The 16,767-nt window shown below is 48.0% G+C and overlaps 1 protein-coding gene across 3 annotated transcripts in view; it reads right to left on the bottom strand.

The window, feature by feature from the left end:
• PROZ (protein Z, vitamin K dependent plasma glycoprotein) overlaps nt 1–16,767 on the bottom strand; it is a 263,433-nt gene that overhangs the window by 173,705 nt on the left and 72,961 nt on the right. The gene's annotated exons all lie outside the window — the stretch shown is intronic.

The raw sequence follows: 16,767 nt of genomic DNA, 5'->3' as shown, positions 1-16,767 counted from the left end.
GTGATCTAATGCTCTGGGGTCTGAGTCCCCTCTTTTATACACAGTTTATCTTTGTTCTGTGAAGGCAGAGAGGCCTTTGCCTTGTCCAAACCAGTTCTGGTCAGTCCTGAAGCACTCTATTTACATGACTCATTCTTTCCTTTCACAGTGCAGGGCAGGGACATCAGACGCATCACAGCGGGTGGAGCCGGCATTGTGGAAGATCTATTTTATCATTCTCAGTTCAGGCATACTAAACTCGAATTTCAACCATGTTCCCTGAGTCCGTTAGGATTATAAGATGTAATAATTTAACTGCCCATTCTGGCCTACGGAGAACATGTAGCCTTGCAATAGTGAAAAACGAAAATGGCTGTAATTCACTTTTAGGACATGCCACACACGTCAGGGCTTGTCCTACATTATACTTACTATGCACCCTGCCTTTGGGCCTACCGTAGGGGTGTCCGACATGAAGAAAAAGGAGGGTTTAGGGACTGGCAAGTGGGTGCATGTGCCCAGTCAACATGGCAGTACCAGACTGCACACACGCTCTGCAATGGCAGGCCTTAGACACATTTCTACAGGCTGCTTCTGTGGATGGTACAACCAGTGCTGCAAGCCCACCAGCAGCATTTGGTTTACAAGCCCTGGGCACACTCAGTGCACTGTACTAGGGTCTGACAAGTAAACCAAACCAGCCAATCATGGAATCACTAATCCATATACCCTTTTTGCGAGCAGTATCACCTCGGAGCTGTGACCCTTCCAAGTGGATTCCCTGCACCTGAGAACGCCGTGGACAGCGTGTTAAACCTCGCCGGACCCGCTTTGCGGGTCCTGCAGCACTTTGGCAGCCAGAGGCGGCTGGCTGTGTGGGAGTGCATTAAAGGAGGCGCGGGCAGGTGAGAGCGTCGGCGGGGCTGCGAGCGCACAGGCAGGGACTCCAGTGTCCAGGAGCCCCTGCGTGCCCATTCTACCACACCTGGGCTGCTCTCCCCACTGGCCACGCCCCCCTGTCATTGAACCAATTGGCCAACAGCATTAGACTCCATAAGCGATCACAGCCACCGCTTCGCGGGAGCGATCGGGAGCGTGCCGGGAGAAGCCCGGGACAAGGGCGGGACCGTCTGTGGCCGTCAGGGGCTGAAGGAGGCTGGGCTGGGGCCACCCTCTTTCGCCTGCACCCTCTTGATTTCAGTTGGACCACGGTATAGTCTACGGTCATGCCCTCACTAGCCCTAGGCGAAACTCCATCAAGGGCGGGGGGAGGCAACACAGGGACTTTGGACAATTATTTCAAAACGGCTAAGGGCGAAGGGGGAAAGGAAAGCTCTTTAGAGAAGCGCAGGGTAGAGCGTCGTCGCTCCATTGAAAACATGAAAAACAGACCTCTCAGCGAGATAGTTCCCTATCCCATCTCCCAAGAGGAAAGCACCCTTATTGGCAGTCAGGATCTATCAACCCAAGAAGGCGTCCCCCTACTATTACGGGATAGCATTCCCAACTCCGACATAGTCCCCGAACAGACCACGGAGGCTATCCCACTCTCAATCCCCACCAGTATGGCTGTTGATTTGGTTACCCAAATGCCCCCTGCAGCTAAAATCAGGAAAAATAAGCCCAAGCAAATTGTTGTGGCGGAGGTGCAGGGCCCTCCACCCAACAAGCGCAGAAGGAAGACGAGGGGGGGCAGGGGAAAACCAAGATACCCCACTCAGACTTTGGTAAAAATCATAAGCCTGTACCCATCCCAGATAGGCCCAGAGAGAATGTGCACACCGCCACTCCCCCTAAGGGTACCAACACTACTACCGCTGCTGTCAACAGTGATCTAGGGGCTAACCCGCTCAACACAGCACCCCCTGCTACATCTTTGGGGAACATAGAATTCCTACTCTGATCACTCCTGTTGCCTATTAGCGACAGTCTGAAAAAATTAGAGATCAGGCTTACCATCCTAGAGGCAACCCTAACCAGTCTGAACACCACGACTAGCAAGCAGACCAGAACCACCGGGCCTAATCCAACTATAGGAACCCTCCCCAACATACAAAACCCTCCCTTTAATGTAGGACCCTCTCAGGGTGCCGCTGCTGTTCCCCTTTTGCAGCCACTCATGGCCAACCCAGTTTCAATTCCACCCAACATTTCTAACACCAAGCCTTCTCAGATAGCAATCCCACCTCCCCACAGTGTAGTTCCGGGCATAAATCCCGGGTTCCCACCAAATGCTAGTATCTCTTCTCCTCCCCCTGGCAAGCCCGCTCCCAGACTACGGAGACCAGACTTGCCACCGGAAGCTAATAGCCTTATGGTGGTGTTAGCGGGTGCCCCCCCTCTTGAAATGGGCGAAAATGAAAATTTCCAATCTCTCAAGAGGAAAGTCATCAAATGGCTGAATTGGAACAGACCCTTACCACCCCATTTCAACAACGAGATCCTCATGGTCAGAAGGGTACCATGGTTGGGTAAGACGAGGAAAACAATAATAGGGGACTGCATTATGGTGACCTTCCGAGACCCTGGTACTGTTTTACATATCTGCGCCGGGTCAAACAGATCATTGGATTCCACCATACAGACTCTGCCAGTCTCCTTCTTCTTTCCCCCCATCCGTATGCACCATGACCCTCCACAAGGCAATTGGACAAGGGTAGAACGGAGACCCAGATACAAGGATTACGCTGCACGCCCAGTTTACCAACCACCTGACACACCCTATTTCCACTACAACCGTTTTAATTGTTTGAGTGGGCTGGATGGGGTTGATTGACTGTCCTCAAACAATCTTGCAATCTCGGACAATGGCCCCTGTGATTTCTCTGAGCCAACTGGACTTACCGCTGACAATGTTCCCGATGTAGTAATTGGTGTAGCATCTGGCATTGGCTCCCCCCACACTTCTAACCCTGCAACCCCTCCCACTGAGCACCTGAGACTAATCTGGTGGAACGTGGCCGGACTAGCTAACAAGCTGGTCACTCAAGACTGGTTAACTTATATTGAGACTGGGGACACTGGGCAAGGGAAGAATATAGGCACCAGGGCTACCAGTCATTTTCCATCCCGGCCAGGTGGGAGGGCAAAGGTCGCCCTTCAGGTGGACTCACAACCTGGGTGGCATCCCACCTAGGCTGTGAGGCTTCACGTTTATCGGTGCCATCTGATGATATCCTTGTGGTTCTACTGTCCTGGCCAAATCAAGCGAAACTCGCCCTGATAAACATCTACGCTAGGCCAGTGGGAGTTGCTAGGGAGTCGTCCACCATAGATGAACTTTCAGATTACTTAGCCAAAATACCAAGAGATCTACCCTACGTAGTGGGAGGGGATCTAAACTCCCATTTTGAGCCGCTGCCCGGCCTCCTAGAGGGTTTCCCAATGGAAGAGGAGGTCAGGTGGTCAGTACCTTCGGTAGAAGCTCCTCCCCCGAAGGCATGGACTCCCGTAGCATTGCAGATCACAGCTCTCACCCTAAAATTTGGAATTAGAGCCTGTAATGGGCACATTAATTCTGACGTACCTAGCAGAACCACCTACAACAGAGCGGGAAGAGAATCTCGCTTGGATTATGTCCTGGTACAGATAGTGAACTGGCCATCTATTCAGGATTTTAGGGTTACTGAAAGACTAGATAGCGATCACAATGCTCTTGAACTTGATCTCATTCACCCCGGCCTTCAAACCTCTATAACTTCTGGGGAGGAGAATAAACCTGAACTTCTACTGGGTAACAACAGGAGAAGAATCAGGTGGGAAAAACTGGCCTCGAACCAAGAGAAACTCCCGAGGCTTTATGCAGGGCTAATCCCTATTTTGGAAGATTCACATGATAAATTATACCAGGCTCATGAGGACCTCATAAAGGGTGCAGCCCCCATCCTCTTTAGTAATGTACAGAATCCAAGGAGGGGGCAGCAACATAAATTGTCATGGTATAATACAGCCTGTAGAAAGGCAAAGGGAGAACTTCTTAGAAGCATCAAGGAGGGCCTAGGTGGAGAGAAGTTAAGAGAAAGCAGACGGGCATATAAAAAACTAATCGCCCATGCTAAAATTGAATGGGAGGAGAACCAATGGGAGGAGCTTACTAATTCCCTCGCAAGAAGAGATCACCAAATGTTCTGGAGAGTAGTGAGCGGGGGGTCGGGGAGTCTCCACTCGGCAATTGAGCCTAACATCGCAGCAGGGGTGTGGCAGGCACACTTTCAATCTCTTTATAGCTCCGAGCTGGAAGAAACCACGAATGACACTGGTATTGGTCGGGTTGACCATGAGGGGGATCCAATAACAGTGGGGGAGGTTAAGGCAGCAATAGCAGGACTTACATCGGGAAAGGTGCCAGGATTGGATGGCCTACCCGGGGACCTGTTTAAGCAGGAGCCCGACGTCTGGGCCCCCTACCTTGCCGTTCTGTTTAATGGAGTTCTGAGCGGCATGGAAATCCCGAGTACTTGGCTGGGGGCAGAGGTGGTTCCCATATTCAAAAAGGGCTCGCCCCTCCTTCCAGCCATCTACAGACCAGTCAGCTTAATTGATGTGCCACAGAAGCTGTTCGGTAGGATACTGTTGAATCGGCTTCAGGACTGGACAGAAGAGATGGGTGTCCTTAGTCCGTACCAGGCGGGCTTCAGGAAGGGAGTCTCTACAGTGGACCAGGTCTTTCAATTGAATATCATCTATTGGAGGGCAGCGATATTCGAAGGCGGCAGCTTATACACAATATTTGTGGATCTGAGGGCCGCCTTCGACCTGGTCCCCAGAGGGAAACTTTGAAGTGTTCTGGCCGAGATGGGCGTCCCCCCGGATATCCTGATAATCTTACAGAGATTGCACCATAACAACTATGCTCGAGTGAGCTGCGGGAAATTTGGGGAATTGACGGACAGATTCCCCGTTGACAGGGGGGTTAGACAGGGTTGTGTGCTGGCACCGACCCTGTTCTGCCTCTTTGTCAACGGGGTAATCGCCCACCTAAATGCCACTGAATATACTGACGACCCAAAGCTGAACGGCAGCAGGGTGCCTGCAATCATGTTTGCAGACGACACCCTGCTGCTGTCCAAAACCCCTATGGGGATACAGAGGATCCTTGACTCATTTGTGGCCTTTTGCACTGATAGAGGCTTAGAAATCAATGCTGCAAAAACCAAGTTCATGGTCCTGAACCCAAGTCAAAAATTGCGTCCGAACCCAATATTGGGAGAGTCACGGCTAGAGAGAGTCTCCACCTTTGAATATCTTGGTGTAACCCTGAACGAAACCATGTCCTGGGGACCACATCAGACTAGGGCCAACCTCAAACTAGTACAGACCACTGGGGGTATCGCTCGGATGATGAAAAGCTCCACATACCGTCCGTTGGGGATGCTCATCCAGATCTACAAGGCACAGGCCAGGGGTGCTACCATGTATGGGGCGGAAATGTGGGGCCATACATCTTCCCGCAGTCTGTCTTCAACTGAGAACAACTTTATCAGACAGATAGTTGCACTTCCACCCAGCACCCCGCTATTTCCCCTGAGGCTGGATCTGGGACTGAGACCAATAGCTGACGAACTAGGTCTCAGACCCATAGTCTTCTGGCGAAGGCTATGGAGTAGCGAAGAACTCTCTGCTTACAGGGCGGAACTGAGGGAGCTTTTAACCCATCCTAAAGCGTTACAGATCCCTTGGATAAAATATATACAAAAATCCTGTGCGAGTCTGGGGTTCCCTGACCTTTGGTCCGATCCTGTTAATGCCTCATTAAATATCTCACGGAGAGCTTTGGCCAATGTCTACCATGAACAGAAACTAGCCATGGCCTTGGATTGTCAGGGTGAGGGATCACTAACATCTGTATTTGCGCAAAGCAAGGACTCATACAGGTTGGAGAGGGTTTTGGACGCCATGTCCCCTGTGCTGGCCAGGAAGCTGTTTCTCCAATGGAGATACGGCACATTGCCTCTGCGATCCTTTACCAGCTCTTGGTCAACACCGCCCTCCACCAAGCAGTGCCCGGCATGCATTGGTGCTGAGGAAAGTAATCTACATGTGGTCCTGTTTTGCCCAACCTACAAGGCAGCGAGGAAATATTGGCTTCTTCCACTTATTGTGGAAATTGAAGAAATTGATGTACATAAACAGCATTCATTTCCCTTCTTCTCCCACTCCTCTCCCTGTGAGCACCATGAATACCGTAAATTATTGACCGTATCACTCTGCCAGTGAGAGCCCGTACCCATATGCATATGTACAGCCATTCTAGGCACCATGGCCTTTTACCCATTGGAATCCCCGGCTTCCCTCCTGCGCGTATCTTAAACCCCCTCTCTCATGCATAGACCATGAAACCCTCTCCCTCTGCGCGACCCTGCTGTGAAAGGCAACCCTTCTGCTAGACCCGCACAAACCCCCCCTTCCCTCTTGAAGAGGCATCCTTCGCCTTAGCTGACATAGCCCTCCCCAGCTGCACCTGACTGCCCCCGCTCTCTCATGTACGGGTCATAAGATCTCTCTCTCTCTCTCTCTCTCTGTGACTCTGTCCCTGTGTCCACCCTGGCTCCCCTCTCCCTTCTCCTCACATGGGCAAGTCATAAACCTTCTTCTTCTGCAAGACCCTGTCCTTGGGAGCCACGGCCGCGCCTGACCAACACCTCCTTTCCTTCCATGAATGCCCCTCTGTTGACAAGCCTTCCCTCCGCGCTCGATTGTCCACGCGGCATGAATACCACTCCTTTGATGACCCCTTCCCCCGAGTCCGGCTGACCACACATGTCCGAGGCCATCGCCTGAGCCAGGAGATACCATTTACTGCCCTTATTGTATGAAGTCACTCCTCTTCAAAGGACCCACTATTGATCCTGGCCACCCCACCCCCCTGGGCTATGATCAGGCGCACACATCCTAAACTGTTGACGGAACACTCAGCTGCGTGATTGCCCTCCCCTCTTATCAGCAGGTCAAGGGTCCCTATTGTGAACACATGTGGGGTAGGATTGACACGAGGATCATGGGGATGTATTTTCCTTGTTACACAATATCATGATTGTAATGCCAAGTGTTTTGTAAAGTATAAAAGACGGAGTCTCAGCTCACTTGTTAGAGCACCTCCTGAAAGACACCGTGTTTCGTGTCCGAAATGACAGGCTCTCCTCATGAGAAATAAACTCTGTTCTTGATTCCTGCTTCCAGCGCCCGTCTCTTTATTTGGTAACTATTCAACATGGGAACTAAGAGGCGGTTTGCGCCAGCGGCCTGGGCATCGGTAGTAATCTGGGCTCCTGTTTTACAATTGGCGTCCCAACGCGGGGTCCATCAGTGACATAAGGTCCGGTAAGAGAGATCCAGACGAAGAAGTGAACATCTAAATGATCGGAGTATACCTGCCTTGAGAGGGCCCTCGCCCGGCTGCCGATTGAAAGAACTTCACCAATTCTGATCGGACCTCTCTTGAGTGACCTATTGTCCTGACTGGAATCCCACAGGAATGCTACATGGAGTAAGAGAACGATCGGGCGCTGGAGGAGGAAGATGAAGAACTGTCCGTATGGTCCGGTCCGGGTAAGATTAAGTAGGGTGTTTTTACGCCTGATTGGTAGGGTGGTTCTATCCACCTGATTGATTGATTGATTGATTGTATTGGAATCGGTATTTGTATACTGATATTGTTGGTATTGGTTCATTTAGCTTTGGATGCTACTTGAAATATTGGTTCTCTTCTTGAGAACGAGACATTCTCTGTTTGCAAACGGCGGCGAATAGGAATGTTCGTCCCTCTTTGCAGATAGAGAAGGGTAGGTAATGCAGACTTTTGTCCCCGTTGTAATCCGTCATGCCTACTTTTCTCCCCACTGATTGTTTGAAATCGATTAATAATCGATTATTGCTCTTTGAGATCTTCCCTGTCTACAAACTGAGACGAGTAGAAATATTCTGTCTTCCTTTCTGGATAGCGAAGGGCAGGTAATGCAGACGTTTGTCCCCGTTGTAATCCGTCATGCCTGTTTTTCTCCCCACTGATTGATTGGTTGCCTGGACATTGTTGTTCCAGGAATTGTTTCGTTTGAGGTATTTTCTGCCTGCAAACAACGTGGAGTAGAAATATTCTATCTAGTCTTTGCAAGTAGTAAAGGGTAGGTTATGCCCCTTTGTGAATTCGTCAGTCCTACCCACTCCCCACTGATTGGTTATTTGGGGGGTAGCTCGCATGGTCCGCCCAGGAGACTACCCTTATGGAGGACATATGCTCCCCGCTCATGGGCCATTTAGTGGAAGTAGACCATCTGGTCCGTCCAGGAGGCTACCCTAGTAAGTGGAAGTACATCGCTTGGTCTGTCCAGGATGATACCCTAATGAAGGAATATATGTTCCCCTTTTGATCGATAATCTCGTTCCACCCCGGACCATTTATTGGAGGGAACTCGTCTGGTCCGTCCAGAAGTACCCCCCTAGTGAAAAGGACACATAAAAATATGAAGTGATCACCGTTCCCTACTAACAGAAAACTTTAGCTCGAAACACGCTAAGGAAAAGAAGGTAAAATAAAAAGAAATCAGGCTAAGTCAGTAACCCCCTGATGAGCTTTTGACTTCACTAAAAATAAGAAACATTAGAAATAGTTCGTAATAAGAAATATAAAATGGCGAAAAATCGACAGCAAGACAGCCACGAGGTAGTTAGACTCCACTGCCTACTCCTGCTCCAAACATGTCTGCCTCATTGCCCACCACGCCCAAATAACGGTCACATGAAATAGAAACAATTCAATAGGTACCTACCCCCATTCCGGAAGCTCCCGAAGTGCAACAGGTCCGCGGTTACGCCCATCCGGAGGGCGAGGCCTCGAGGCATGCAGGGCTCGCCTGGCCGCGGTCAGTAGGAGATGCTGTTGGGCAGGCGGCCCAAAGAATGATAAGGACCTCTCCATCTCTCCTCTTCTGCCGCCCTGCAGGCCACAGGGAGAGAGGGGGGCTGTCTTGCCTCGGCCGCCGACCACCCCTCTCTCTCACCTGATCCGGCTTTCGTCGAAGGCCGAAGCCAAAGCGAGGATGGCGGCATTTCTTTGTGCTATAATGGCCGCAACTACACCCAACGCCTGACAGTTGCAGGTAGTCCCGCCACATGCCAACGCCTGACAGTTGCAGGTAGTCCCGCCACATGCCAACGCCTGGATAGTTGCAGGTAGTCCCGCCACATGTCAAAGGGGGGGATGTCTTGCCTCAGCCACTGACCCCCCCCCCATCTCCAATGGCTGGCACGGCCCATACCGAAGCGCTGGAGCCGGAGAACGGCGCGGGGTCGCTGGAAGGGGGAGGTGACGTGAACGAGCCTCCCCCACCTCCCTCCAGGTGGAGGCTTCCAGCGAACACCCCAATGCTCTTACTTAAAGAGGGTCAACATCGAAAAGCGGTCTTTTGCCCAGGACGGGCACACGCCCCATGCCTTCTCTCCTCAACTTTGAAGATTCTATGAGAGCCGGGGGGCACCCCGATCCCTCCGCATGGGCGCCCCCGCCCCCCTCACTGGGAACCACGACATCGGTGCACTCCTGCCGGCGCCAGCCTCGGTTTGGAAATGGCTAAAATACAGCCACGGCACAGACTTGTTCAGTTCGGGTGGAACACCAGAGTGACCCGGTAGGAAAATTGTTGCCGCCCTCCCCACTCTTTGACTAATGGTCCATATTGTTAGACTGTTACCACATTGCACAAAAACTTTTTGAACTACCAACGGAAGATTCTGGTCCAACCACGAGTCATTGGAGACATTCTGACTATGCTGGAACCAGCCTGACCTCGCCCAAAATGGCGCCGACACAAAATGAGACTTTTTGAATAAACTTTGTTGCACCCTGACCGCGCAGCTTTTTGTCCCGAGATATGTATGCAGTCTTTGGATAATGAAAGTAGATATGAAGGATATTGAGCATGTGCTCGAACAAAGAACTGACTTAGGGTGGGTACTGATTATGATTTGGAAAATGAATTGGTGTAATTTAGATAAAGAATGAGCATTGGATAATGAATTTATGAATTAATTAAAACTGAATTATTGACAGGCATCATGCTTGCTCTGTAGGGAAGTTTAATACGATTTTATTGCACTGCTGCACTTTATGCAATGAACTGCCACCAACTTCGTTCTTCTTATGTACAGTTTCGACCTGCTCCGTGGCCGGTCCACTGGGTTGTAGGCCTGTATTTATACATCAACACTTTTTATTAAAAGTATTTTGAAAAAGAAAGCATGGTTGTAGCGGTTGCATTAATGAGTTTTGGATGTTTTGCTACTGTGAGCGAAGAATAAGTATGATGAAAGCTGAAGGTTAAAAAGGACCAGATATTTAGCAGCTACATTATGTGTCACAGACAGCCGGAAAAGTGTTTTAGACGCCCTTAAAACGACACCACAGAAATACCACCTGACCGCCACCCTTGCACCCAACAAAAGGGGTTGCGACCAAGTAACTCATATAGATACGCGGATCGTCAATGATTATCTATCTGACATTACTGGTCCCTCTGGGCTTAAACGCCGAGATGGTAAAGAAATGCAGTACGTGGAGATAGGTCGAGTATGTGGTAGGTAAAAACATTTTCGGACTACTGCATGCTGATGTGCTTTAAATGCTGCCCCCCACCCCCTTCTTTCTCCTCCCTTCTGCAGGTCACGTCAGAACGTCGGCTGAAGTGTGGGAGAGCGATGGTCAAACCACCGACGAAAAGGGAAAGAGGGAATATGTGTGTAGTCGTTATGACGATAAGTTTTCAAAAAGACGTAGACTTAAACATGACTGTTCCTCCTTAGAACATAGCGACTGGGAGGATGGACTGACATAGAAACTTGACGGGTACTGTGTGACGAAAATTGACTAGAAATAACACGTTAGACAATGTAACTAGACGTTTGACTAGGTAGGGAAAGGACAAGGAAAAATGTGTGGGTAATGGGTACCACGGCACCACCCGTCTGGGAAGTTAGAAATGTTGCTGATGTTCAAAATGCACTGCCCCCTTTCTCACACTCTTATAGATATAGCCAAGCTGTCCGACTGTTCTCCCGATCAATACTTGCCGTTGCCTCAGCCTGGAGAACTTCCCACCAAAGGAAGGAACTGAAAAATGGTTTAAGATCCAACCATGGGTAAATAGCGCGACCAGGTTAATTTCTGATCGACTAACCGAGGTGTAAGTATTGGCAATTGAGAACGCTCGCAGAGATAACAAGCGAGAAGGAAAAGGAGGGAAGGGTAGAAAGAGCTGAGCACGTAGATAAATAGGATAGTAAAGATACGTAGGATATAATATGGATTTTGTTGGCCACCTGTTGTTTTCTGTTTTGTCGTGAATGTCTTATATATATGTAAATACATGTGCTGTCTTCCTTGTCTGAGTTTGTGTGTATGTGATGTACGGATTTATGTCTTCCCTCTGTCTGTATTTGCGTGTTACCTGACCTCTACTGTTCTGTGATTGTGAGCGCACTAAATGACCTATTTTCGTACACGTCCCTCTCTCTCTCTCTCTCTCTCTCTCTCTCTCTCACCAACCCCTTATCTCTCTCTCTCTCTCTCTCTCTCTCTCTACATGTCATACGTGTACCGAATGGCTCGTTTAGGTTGCGGACGACTCTCACTCTCTATGAGAGTCTCCCTATTTTCTCTCCCTCTTTGTGGTAAAATTGTGCCCCACCGGCACCAGTTTTGATTGGATACTTATTGAACGCAAAGGTGTTCAGCGAAATTGACCGAAACTAAAATGATTGTATCTCGCCATATTACTACCTCTCCTTTCTGCAAAATGAATGAACTTGAATTGGCTGAGAAGGAAAGGACAGGTAAGACGACTAAGGTCCCCCAAATCTGGCCATTTATAGGGGAACTGTATGTCAGTGGCACCTTATTTCCGTTCATTAGAGACGAACGCCAACGTCTAGATTGACCCCCAATGCCCAGATTGCCCCACCCCCTTTGCACCCAAGCGCGAGCGCCCGATGCATCCCCGCCCCATTTTGATAGACCCCAGTTGCTGTCCCGGATATAAACATGATGACCATGGGTAACTGTCGTCCCTCGAGAGAAACCTGTTTTACCTGACTATCGATGATGGCACCCCCGCCCTGTTTGAAAAGGTTAGCCAGCCTTGAAGGGAAATGCTCCGAAATGTTGAATAATGATGAAATGCACAGTTGTTGGGAAACTCATTTATCCTCACTTGAGTTATAAATAGGACAATGAATAAACCTGGCATGAACTCAGCAGGAATGCCGACATATGCACTGCCTGGTAATAGACCTCTGACTGTGACCAATGAGCGTATCTCCCAAATGCGTAGGATTGAGGGAGGAATTCACATGCGTAGATGTCTTCTTCTGCCAGTTCTCTAAAAACTTGTTTTGTACCTATTCAAAGATTCACGATCACCGAAGGAGAAGGGTCGGACGTGACGCACAGCCTGGCTGCAGATCTTGAGACACGTGTGACCTCGACCAAAGGTGGAGCTGCAGAGCAACAAGATACGGGACGAGACCGCAATTTCAACGTGGAAAATGAAAAATGACGGGCCGCCTTGAAGCCCTCCGTCTGCTAACCCACGTGTGCCTGGAGTCTCCGTTCCCCTTCTTTGGGCCCGATTGATGGGCCTGCCTGCTTGTTATCCTTTGCTCCCTTGGTCCCTTTTGTGTGTCCCAGGAACTCTGACCCAACTCCGCTCTCTCTCCTATCGACTATTTGAACCACACTCACCCTCTTTTCCACGTGACTTTTTGCCAAAGGGAAGAACTGCATTCCAAAGGGAATAGGGTGTTGCCACAGAAATACAGGTGCCGAGCATAAGGCGCCGCCAAACGGATTGTTTAGGGAACAGGACTGTGGTCTAACAGCAGAGGACTGACCGCACCCTGCAACGCGTAAGGATAGAACCGAGCTGGACCTATAGCTCCACCGCCGGTGCTCAACAGCGCCAACGAAAGTACACAGACTAGAGCCTACCAGTGATGGCTCACTGATAAAAAGACACTGTGACGAAGAAATCTTGTGTATTGAACTGAATTCCGCTCTCAACTACTTGGTCAAAACTGTTCATTGGTCACATTTTTTAAGTCAGAAACATTTATTCTATGTAGTGCGCTTAATTGTTAGGAACTCAACGAAATGCAATTTCCTATGTGCTGCATTCTGCCCATCACCTCAACTGTCTATGATTGTACGCCAAATGTTAGTATCAACGAATGCTAATTCTTCAACGATGCCTGTCTATCTGTAACCCCATCAATTGCAAAAATGAACGCTGTAATGTAAAAAGGGGCGACTGTGGAAATTGAAGAAATTGATGTACATAAACAGCATTCATTTCCCTTCTTCTCCCACTCCTCTCCCTGTGAGCACCATGAATACCGTAAATTATTGACCGTATCACTCTGCCAGTAAGAGCCCGTACCCATATGCATATGTACAGCCATTCTAGGCACCATGGCCTTTTACCCATTGGAATCCCCGGCTTCCCTCCTGCGCGTATCTTAAACCCCCTCTCTCATGCATAGACCATGAAACCCTCTCCCTCTGCGCGACCCTGCTGTGAAAGGCAACCCTTCTGCTAGACCCGCACAAACCCCCCCTTCCCTCTTGAAGAGGCATCCTTCGCCTTAGCTGACATAGCCCTCCCCAGCTGCACCTGACTGCCCCCGCTCTCTCATGTACGGGTCATAAGATCTCTCTCTCTCTCTCTCTCTGTGACTCTGTCCCTGTGTCCACCCTGGCTCCCCCCTCCCTTCTCCTCACATGGGCAAGTCATAAACCTTCTTCTTCTGCAAGACCCTGTCCTTGGGAGCCACGGCCGCGCCTGACCAACACCTCCTTTCCTTCCATGAATGCCCCTCTGTTGACAAGCCTTCCCTCCGCGCTCGATTGTCCACGCGGCATGAATACCACTCCTTTGATGACCCCTTCCCCCGAGTCCGGCTGACCACACATGTCCGAGGCCATCGCCTGAGCCAGGAGATACCATTTACTGCCCTTATTGTATGAAGTCACTCCTCTTCAAAGGACCCACTATTGATCCTGGCCACCCCACCCCCCTGGGCTATGATCAGGCGCACACATCCTAAACTGTTGACGGAACACTCAGCTGCGTGATTGCCCTCCCCTCTTATCAGCAGGTCAAGGGTCCCTATTGTGAACACATGTGGGGTAGGATTGACACGAGGATCATGGGGATGTATTTTCCTTGTTACACAATATTATGATTGTAATGCCAAGTGTTTTGTAAAGTATAAAAGACGGAGTCTCAGCTCACTTGTTAGAGCACCTCCTGAAAGACACCGTGTTTCGTGTCCGAAATGACAGGCTCTCCTCATGAGAAATAAACTCTGTTCTTGATTCCTGCTTCCAGCGCCCGTCTCTTTATTTGGTAACTATTCAACATGGGAACTAAGAGGCGGTTTGCGCCAGCGGCCTGGGCATCGGTAGTAATCTGGGCTCCTGTTTTACAATATTAGAAACCTTGGTTGTAGGGAGTATCTCCCGATGTACAGAATCCTAAAAAACAATATTTCAAGTCCAATTGTGTTTGCACTAGCAAAATTTCTTACCAATGTCTGGCACACTCGCACCCGTATTCTGAAGTTGCAGGCTCCCACCTAATTTTAAGTCTACAATTTTAAATGCAACTCCAGTAGTATCTAATTCCTAGAATGGGACGTTTTTACATTGTATAAATATGTATCGAGTGTTTATTTCGGATGATTTTATAATGGTTGTATATGTTTTTATTGTATATCTTTGATGGCCATATGGCCGAAATAAAGATTGATAAATAAAAAAAAAATATATCAATTTACAATAGGGAGAGCATATGCACTTTAGCACTGATCAGCAGTGGTAAAGTGCCCAGAGTCATAAAACAGCCAACAACAGGTCAGAAAAAATTGAGGAGGAAGGCAAAAAGTTCAGTGTAAAACTACTTCTCAAAATATGGAGTGCCCCTTTAGACCCCCTTGAACCCAGCTTCTCATATAATGCATTTTTACAAGCTATACCCCTCCAATCTTACTGACCGAGCTACGCCTTTGAACATACTGAAATGAAACTTAAATAGAATAGATGGCAAGAGACACATTTGCATTTCAATCATAGGCTGTCTCGTTTGGGATACAGATTGGTTAAGCTAAAATAAAGCACAGCATATCAAAGATGGGACTTTAGAACCTGTGCTGAAAAAACAGTGGCATTTCTCAAAATGTGCAGGCCATGGGAATTAAAAATGTACACTAAACAATTTGGAAGACCATTAACACAAGAAGTAAAAGCATTTGAATGAGATAAAATAAGCAAGCATCATATAATTCCTTCTATACATGAAACAAAATCCATACAAATTGATGAACTCGAAACCACACTTTACTGTGCCATGGCAATTACTGTATGCATGCATGCCTTTGTGTAATCTATTTATCATAAGGTTTCTAAAAAGCCCCATGAATATCAGCCCATATGCAAGACCTCCACTTCTTTCAAGAGCAGCAGAAATTTCTGAGTAGTTTACTTCCAGGTGTTGTAGATTCTAAGAAAATGGAAAGTCAGATTTTTATTCTGTTGGCTAATGCTACTATATATGTACATCCCTTTTTAAAACATAATTTTATTCTGCCATGTTTTGACAAATGAATAGTGTTATCACATATACATTTGGTTAAACATTTGAAGCCACTCCTCCCGATTATGCCTGCCATGTATCCAAACCAATCACATGCACAATAGTACCAGGATATTGATTTGATTACATATGTGTATATATGTATGTATGCATGTATGTATATATATATATATATATCGACAATCCACTCTCCTCGCCGCTCTTTCCACAGTGCTTCAAAAGTGAGAGAAACGGACGCTTGTTTAAGTTTTGCAGCCGCAGATATTTTATTAATCACATATTAAAGTGCATTGCAGTGTCCAAAAACCAAACGCGTTTCGGCGTTCCCTGACGCCTTGTTCGCTGGTGTAATATATATATATATATATATATATATATACATATATATATATATATATATATATATATATATATATATATATATATATATATATATATATATATATATATTCCAACAACCGCTCCCGGCTATTCCTCGTCTCGTGGCACGGCGAGCCTGTGTGGGTGCCGGACACCCTTATTTACAGAAACAAAGTTCCCCCTCTCAGAAGAACGGCACAGGCTGCCTTTGGATGCTTCAAAATATATTTATTTAAGGCACAGAATCGGCAGCTCCCTACCGACGCGTTTCGCCACTAAGGCTTGGTCACGGTTACTGTGTACATTTCATGGTGCTATTTACATAGTGAAAACAAAGTGCATAGAGGTAGGACTACAGTAGATCTACTCGGCCGATTTTGACCGCCATACTTGAATGGTGTTTTCAATTAAACATAGATTGTCATAATGTATTTATACTGATAATTCTAGTGCAAAACAAGGTATACTGCAAATTAAATCAAGCCATATTTCGCTCATTATCAATAAATTGTAAGTGAAATCAAATTTAAGGGTTTACTCATATTAGCGAGTTCATCGACCCTTTTTGGCCGCCATCTTGGAATGATGTTGACGCGCCACGCTGATTGCTCTGTAAATAAACAATAATACTTTCAATCAAAACAAGATTAAGTCTCGCCCCAGATGGCGGCCAAAAAGGGTCGATGAACTCCCTAATATGTAAATAGCACCATGAAATGTACACAGTAACCGTGACCAAGCCTTAGTGGCGAAACGCGTCGGTAGGGAGCTGCCGATTCTGTGCCTTAAA

Source organism: Lissotriton vulgaris, chromosome 8 (genome assembly GCF_964263255.1).
Source record: "Lissotriton vulgaris chromosome 8, aLisVul1.2, whole genome shotgun sequence".
NCBI lineage: Eukaryota > Metazoa > Chordata > Amphibia > Caudata > Salamandridae > Lissotriton > Lissotriton vulgaris.
The sequence above is the reverse complement of the archived record's forward strand: the minus strand, read 5'-3'. Positions and strand labels throughout refer to the sequence as shown.